Source organism: Bos grunniens, chromosome 14, assembly GCF_055505025.1.
Source record: "Bos grunniens cultivar Pamir isolate PY7600 chromosome 14, Bosgru_T2T1.0, whole genome shotgun sequence".
Lineage (NCBI taxonomy): Eukaryota > Metazoa > Chordata > Mammalia > Artiodactyla > Bovidae > Bos > Bos grunniens.
Window position 1 is genome coordinate 21103896 of NC_141178.1, and position 8557 is coordinate 21112452.

At 42.3% G+C, this 8557-nt stretch overlaps 1 pseudogene; it reads right to left on the reverse strand.

Moving 5' to 3' along the window:
* Positions 1 to 5711: 5711 nt before the first annotated feature.
* Positions 5712 to 6265, reverse strand: LOC147359173 (translationally-controlled tumor protein-like; annotated as a pseudogene).
* Between the last annotated feature and the right edge of the window lie 2292 nt (positions 6266 to 8557).

The window sequence follows — 8557 nt, forward strand, 5'->3', positions numbered from 1 at the left end:
GGATTATAGAGTTATGAGCAGAACCAAACAAGACAATGCAACCATTCAACCAATGCCTGACTCATGGAAGTGTGTAAGTGGCTTAGTCGTGTCTGACTCTTTGCTACCCCATGGACTGTAAGCTGCCAGGCTCCTCTGTCCGTGAAATTTTCCAGGCAAGAATACTGGAGTGGGTTGCCATTTCCTTCTCTAGCCTGACTCATGGAAATTATCAAATAAATGTTTGTTATACTTATCCCGTCTAAAATAAATATTATAAAATTTTTATTGGGAGGGAGAGGGTAAGATACAGGAAGCCTTTAGAGGAATGGTAGTCTAATTCATCTCCCAATGTTTCTTAGAGCTATAATTCTATTAATATGCTTGCTGAACATTTTCCCTTCTTTTCTATTGATCTTTTTGTCCAGCAAGAGATTTTAGTCTTTCTATCCTTCTTCTGGGCTTCCCTTATAGCTCAGTTGGTAAAGAATCTGCCTGTAATACAGGAGACCCCAGTTCGATTCCTGGGTCAGAAAGATCCCCTAGAGAAGGGAAAGGCTACCCACTCCAGTATTCTGGCCTGGAGAATTTCATGGATTATATAGTCCATGGGGTCACAAAGAGTCAAACACGACTGAGTAACTTTCACTTTCACATCCTTCTTCTAGTATATATAGACTGCTGGGTTTTTTGGTTTGTTTTTTAATTTGATTGACAATGATCATACTGTTATGGCAAACTGACTTAATTATCATACACTGTGAAAGTCACTCAGTCGTGTCTGACTCTTTGTGGCCCCATGGCCTATACAGTCCATAGAATTTTCCAGGCCAGAATACTGGAGAGCATAGCCTTTCCCTCTCCAGGAGATCTTTCAAACCCAGGGATTGAACCCAGGTCTCCCTCTTTGCAGGTAGATTGTTTACCAGCTGAGCTACCAGGGAAGCTCATTGTACTCTATAAAAGTTTGCAATTATGCCAAAATAATGTTTGTTGGATTTGACACAGTGATAGAAGTTTTCTCACTTTTTATTTTTTTGTTCCCAGAGTGATTTCTCTGACATCACTATGACATGCTGTGAGGCTTTAATCATAACATTATTATACTGCATGTTTAACTTTTTCCTTATCATATTCTTAAAGACAGGAAAGACTTGTAAATATTTATAAACGTTTTATGATAGTTCTAATGCAACGCCTAATTTATTATAAAATATATTATTTGGGGCCAGAACTAGCTCTCTCTCCCACAATCTCTTCTGCTCTTTTGGTGGTTTGGACAAGCAGACTAGCATCTAGATACTTTTCTCTTTTTTTACACAAGTAACGTTGATATGGCTTATATATTGTCAGCTGCTTAGAGACATTTCAATTGAAAATGACCAGAATTTCACAAGACATAACCATCTTGCCAAGAGTGTTGAAGGAGCATCTTATCTTGGTTCAAGTCAGAAACAATGTTAATGAGACACATCTGGGAGTGAAATATTTCTCTTATCAGAGAAAAATATACATAAATATATTTTTTATTGTTAACTACATTGTGAAATATGGTGCATTTCTTAGATGACTTACAAGGGAGGCTTCTGAAGAAACGGTAAACATAAAAGGAACGTTGAGCCTTAAATGGAACCTAACAGAGCAATACAGAGAAGGCGATGGCACCCCACTTCAGTACTCTTGCCTGGAAAATCCCATGGACGGAGGAGCCTGGTAGGCTGCAGTCCATGGGGTCATGAAGAGTCAGACACGACTGAGAGACTTCACTTTCACTTTTCATTTTCACGCATTAGAGAAGGAAATGGCAACCCAGTCCAGTGTTCTTGCCTGGAGAATCCCGGGAATGGCGGAGCCTGGTGGGCTGCAGTCCATGGGGTCGCGAAGAGTCAGACACGACTGAAGTGACTTAGCAGCAGCAGCAGAGCAGTAACCAGATGAAGTGGCATGCGGCCAAAGTGGGCTATGGTTAGTACTCCCTCACGACAGACAGGTCCACGACAGGCACTTAAGCCAGTCAAAGTCATGTATTGCTCTGAATTTTTCCTGTGGATCTGATATTAACACTAGTGGGAGCTCTTTACATTAAGGTTAAAAAAAAAAGATCACAAGGCCTGCGATTCTGCCACTCTTTCCCTCTCATATTAGATCTAGTCCTCATATCTGGGAGGATGGTCCTTAATGACAGCTATCATTTGCCAAGACTAAAATCAGTTTTTGTTTTTAAGTATTCTGAGGCGCTAGAACATAGAAGTCAATAATTCACTACCTTCTTTCTAACTCTGAACAATATTTGAGCCAGTGATGGGAGATTAGCTGCAGGTCATCAGTTGGTGTTGTCTTTCGGTTTTAAGTTATTTTCACAGTGGTTATGTATATGAGGCTGTCGCTTGAAGAAAATCAGAAGAAAGCACATGAGCAAATGCAGATGGAGGGCAAACAGTTGTTTTCCTACCTTTGGAGGACACAGAAAGGAAAATGTAAGAAAGTTTGTTAAGCATTTACCTGTAACGTCTGACAGTGCTGTTACAACTTTGCAAACAGACTCTATCTTGTGGCCATCCCCTCAGTCACAGCTGCTGTGATGCCCAGTATTCAGAACAGCACGGTGTGAAACTTCTGGCACGAGGCCTGGATGAAGGAGGGCAGTTTCTCTCTGACTTTGGCTCTCTGGACCACAATACTTGATTATAAACAACAGGGTGGCCTGGCACATTTGTGGGGAGCTGAGACTCACAATATGAGATTTTTAATCTTGGAAAGGCTTTGAGTCTCCATTTTCTTGCACTCTTACACTCATCCCAGCATAACTCTGCTGCTGCTACTGCTGCTAACTCGATTCAGTCGTGTCCGACTCTGTACGACCCATAGACGGCAGCCCACCAGGCTCCCCCGTCCCTGGGATTCTCCAGGCAAGAACACTGGAGTGGGTTGCCATTTCCTTCTCCAGTGCATGAAAGTGAAAAGTGAAAGTGAAGTCGCTCAGTCGTGTCCGACTCTAGCGACCCCATGGACTGCAGCCTACCAGGCTCCTCCGTCCATGGGATTTTCTAGGCAAAAGTACTGGAGTGGGGTGCCATTGCCTTCTCCGAATGTAACTCTATTTCTGATCAAAGGAGGAAGAGAACCTGGAGGAATAAGCTACTGGAGCTGTGAGCTATCCTGGGGACCACAGAATCCATCCCCTCCCTTATACATTGAGGCAAAGACCCCCAAGAGCTACAGTGGCCTGACTGAGGTGTTTTTTTTATTTTTTATTTTTTTATCTTGGTTATGATGGGTCTTTGCTGTTGCACGCAGGTTTTCTCTAGTGTGGTGAACCAGTGCTACTCTTTATTGGTGCCTGGGCTTCTCATTTCGGTGGCTTCTCTTGTTGCAGAGCACAGGCTCTAGATGCACAGGCCTCAACAGTTGTGGCCTCCGGCAATGCAGGAGCTCATTAGTTCCAGCTCGTAGGCTCTAGAGTGCAGGCTCGGTGGTTGTGACACATGGGCTTAGTTGCCCAAGACATGTGGAATCTTCCCGGACCAGGGCTTGAACCTGTGTCCCCTGCACTGGCAGGTGGACTCTTATCCACTGTACCACCAGGGAAATCCAGGGCCAAGTTTTCTCCTGATTCTTTTCATGACACCATGCTACAAATCATGAAAATGTATCAAATAAAGTTCACAGCTTCCATCTGGTGGAGAGTGGGTAGTGGAGGGACTCACTAAGTGTCAGGCACCATGTTAAAGGTTGTATGTGCGTTCTCTCATATATTCCTCATACCAAGTCTAAGATTATTATCATCCTTAGTCTGCAGGTTTATAAACTGAGGCTTTGAGAACTTAAGTCACAGACTAGTATATGGCTAAGTGAGGATTCACACCTAGTTATGTCTGAATGCAAAGGCCACTTATTCAAAGTGCTATACCATACGATATTATCTGTGTAGAACGTAACTTATTCTAAAGAAAGAAGCATTACCAAGATGTGGAGAAATGCCAGGAAACATATCCAGGACAGGAATTATCCCTTAATAACCTTAATCATAGCTGACAGCTATCATTGACTGAGGGCCTATTAAAGACCAGACATTTTATTTTATTTAATTATTGCAACCACCTTATGAAGTAGAGATATTATATATCCAATTTTTTCATAGGGACTTCCCTGGTTGTCCAGTGGTCAAGACTCTATACTCCGAGTGCACAGGAGCCAGGTTCCATCCCCAGCCAGGGAACTAGATCTTGCCTGCCACAACGAAGACCATGTGTATCACAGCTAAGACTAGGGCAGGCAATCCAAAAATAAGTGAATAAACATTTTAAAAATTGAAAGTATGAGGAACTATATACCCAATTTTCACATGAAGAAACTGAAAACTAGAAAATTAAAATTTCCCAAGTCACACACTTGGCAAGTGGTAAAATGAAACTTTGTATTAAATATGACTGCTTTGAGACACCATACCTTTATTCATCTTAAAATGAGTGCCTGGCCCATGGAATCTGTTTAATAAATATTAAATGCAAGAACAAGTGAATGAAAACAATGAATGAATGGGAACATGCACCTGGTATGTAATGCTCAAGCTGGCCTTAGTTAGACTCTCTTGAAAACAAAGAAGTAATAAATACATAATATATTGTTTTGCTCCAAGAGGTAGAACGGGGACAAATCAGTGGAAATTGCAGGCTTCCTGTGGCTTCCTGTACAGAAACCTGGCTTCAAAAATGTCATTGCCTGGATGACCTTCAATTCTATGATTAAAAAATTCTGTGAAGTCAGTGTCTCTACAGAGGCATAAAAAAAGCACTTCAACAATACTGAGTTGCCTGGTAAAACAGTGACCTCCCTGTTTTTGAAGGTGTTTCAGCTACATGACCACCTGCCAGAAATGCTGTAGAAGAAATGCTACAAATTGGGTACCGTAGAAGACGGCAAAAACGGCTGCACTTATTCTCTTCCTTTTTTACATATCCTTTTGCAAGATGACGTTGAAATAGTTCCCAGTGAGAGATGGCATTTCCCCACCCCTTGAATCTGGCCTTATGAACTGCTTCACCTAACAAATGCAACAGAAGCAATACCATGCCAGTTCTGAGTCTAGGTCTCAAAAGGCCTTGCATAGTTTCATTCTCCTAGAAATTTCAGAGACCCATATGAATAAACCCTAGCTAGACTAGTTTTTTGAGAGAATACCAGACTTCACTAGCTATGGTGAAGTACCATAGCTAGTAGCCATCCAAACTCTGGAAGCAGAGCCACTTAGCTGACATATAAGCTCTCCACAGACACCTAAGTGAGCTTAATCTGTAAATTCATAGGCAATGACTCACACAGTTAATGGCTGCTCTGTGATTCTCAAAAGCACCGTCTGAGATGAAGGGAAGAGATAGGGAATGCCTGATGTCCTGATTAGAACAGGCTGTGCCACTGTCATCTACCAGTGTCCAAAAGGCCTCCAGAGACTTTTTTCAATGGACTTAGTGGTCAGTGTTAATTGGGCATCTTACTATTTGCCAGACAATGGCTTTAATGCTTTATATAAATTAATTCTTAAGCCTCAAAAGACGTAGTGAGAAATGTATTATTTTTTGAATTTATATGAACTTTATTTTTAGACAACCTACATGATGTGTTGTATGTTTCCCACCCCCGCCTCAAAAATAATGCTTCTACTCCAGATAAATCAATGTCAAAATAAAGAGCTCAAGTTGACCTGAGTCCCGTTTGTCTCAGGCCTGGTAGATGAAAAGCAGCTGCCAGCCAGTTATGAAGTTATGTGCTAGATCCAAAGTCACAGCCACACTTGTTAACATGTTTCCATTTCTGAACCTTCCTTAAAGAAAATCATATACGGGGTCACAACATCCTCACACAAGTCCAGCAGCACAACCGTGCAGCTGGATTCGTGTTTTCACCAGCAAAGAACTGACGGTTTTTGAAATTAGTGAGGAGGGGCTTGATTTGTTCCGTAGCCCCTGCCATGAAAGGCTTTACTCTTCTGGTCTCTATACTTCAGGTTTCCGTCATCTTTAATGTACTTCTTGTAAGCTCCTTTTGTGAAGCTTGTTTCCTGCAAGTGATGCTTCATGACAGTATGGACACCAGTGATTACTGTGCTTTAGATACCTTCGCCCCCTTCAGTGGAGCCATTTCCATAAATGAGCCGAGCCATCAGTGTTACTCTCTGTGCTACGACCAGCTTCCCCTCCGCTTCCAGACACAGCCCGTCAGCGACCTCCTAGAGCTCGTAGATGGAGAACATCCCATCATGCCTGACGAGGTCCCGGTAGGTGACCATGATGGCCACTGCCCTGCTAGCTTAGCAGGAGCCCGAGCTCCGAGTGAGCCTGGTGTAGCTCAAGCAGGTGGGGGAAGCGGGGAATGGGTGGAAAAGCAGAAATGTTTTATTATTGAACTGATTTGACAGATATAGAAAACGAGGCCAGAGAACTGACACCTACCTAAGGTACAGAGTGAGTAAATGTCCAGCCAAGGTTTTGAACTCAGGAAGCACAAAGCTACAGCCCTAGCTCTTAGCCACACTCCTCTGCTTCTTGCTATTGAATGTAAAGTAGATGATTGTCTGTAGGAACTAAAAATATCTTCACAAAACCTGGTAGTAGTAAATATTCCCCCAGTGCCTTTTACCAAGCTCTCTTTATAGAGCCTGGGATGTCACCAAATACCTCATTCACTTTCCACACTTCTTCCATCTCAAAGTTGTTTTTCTTTTTCCCCCGTTTCTAAGAAATTACACTGTTGGACTTAAAGTTTAGAACCATGATCGGGAGAAATATTTAAGAAGACTCATTATTCAAAGCATGGGAGCAATTAGAGGGAAAAAAAAGAAAACTCCTTTTCCAAAAGAGAATCAATTTTCCACTATGAGAGTCTCCATTCTACCAAGAAATGAAAATGTGCATAAATTAGGTTTAGAAAAATACATGAGACGGCTTATGCAAAAAGGTTTAACCTGGGAATCAAATACTAAATAAAATGATAAAAGCAGATCTAATAGTCATGCTTGATGTCCAAGATATGTCAGGGTTTTCCCTCCAAGATACAGTTTCTCTGCAGCTCATGATAATTACAAACTGTCTCAAATCACCTCTCTTCTTGTTGAGTAAAATGGACTGCCAACAAACACTTCAAACATAGTAAAACCAGTCCAACAGGAAAAAGGCCAAGGAATGTATCCATTCTAACTAACATTTTTTTACAGTCTGGTAGTGTGTAGCTCTCTGAGAGAACTGCAATGCCAAACTGGATGAAACATGTAAGACATACACACTTTTCTAGCAATTTCTTGCCTTATCTGGTTTCTCCATTAGAACCGGAGGTATCACTCACTTCCCTCCCATTGTGTGTGTGTTTAGATATCTCTTGCAGGAAAGTGAGTATCCTCTACCACCTCCCACTTCCATCCCACTGCTAGGAACTTGACCCTGGCAGAGTAGTGTGAATGCCTGTGTGTCTATATGCAGACCGTCCTTTTATTTTACCCATTTGCCTGATTATATTATTCTGTATTCTTAACTCCTTCTTGCTTGTGGCTTCTTAAGGTCTCAATGGGAACTCCTAACTTCACCTACCCCTTTAGACTAACCAGTGGGCTCTCAAAAGCAAGACTGCAGTCTTCTGGGAAGTTTTCCTGGAATCTTTTTTTTTTTTCTTTCCTTTTTTATTCTTTTAATAGGCTTTATGTTTCAGGCTTTCTTTGGATTCACAGCAAAATAGAGGGACAAGTACACAGAGGACCCATACACTCCCTGCTCTCACACACACATAAGCTTCCCCCACATATCAGCATCCCCTAGCAAAGCGGTACAGTTGGTTGCAGTTGATGAACCTACAGTGACATCGTTATCACTCAGAGACACACTTTACATTAGGGATCACTCTTGGTATTTTACATTTTATGAGTTTTGACAGATGTCTGATGGTGCTTATCCACTGATATAGTAGCACGTAGAATAGTTTGTGAGAGCTGGACGGTGAAGAAGGCGGAGCACCAAAGAATTGATGCCTTCAAACTGTGGTGCTGGAGAAGACTCCTGAGAGTCCCTTAGACAGCAAGGAGATCAAACCAGTCAATCTTAAGGGAAATCAACCCTGAATACTCATTGGAAGGACTGATGCTGAAGTTGAAACTTCAGTATTGTGGTCATCTGAGGCAAACAGCTAACTCATTGGAAAAGTCCCTGATGCTGGGAAAGATTGAGGGCAGAAGGAAAAGAGGGCATCAGAAGATGAGATGGCTGGATGGCATCACAGATACAATGGACATGAACTTGGGCAAACTTTGGGAGATGGTGAGGGACAGAGAAGCTTGGCATGCTGTAGTCCGTGGGGCCACAAAGAGTCGGACACGACTTGGTGGCTCAACAACAACAACAACAGAAAGTTTCACTGCCCTAAAAATCCTCTGTGCTCCACCTATTCATTCCTCCTTCTCCACTAACCCCTGGCAACTGCCAATCTTTTACTGTCTCCATAGTTCTGCCTTTTTCACAATGTCGTATAGTTGGAATCATACCATGTGTGGTAAGTTGCTTTAGTCATGTCCAGCTCTTTGCAAGCCTATGGGCCA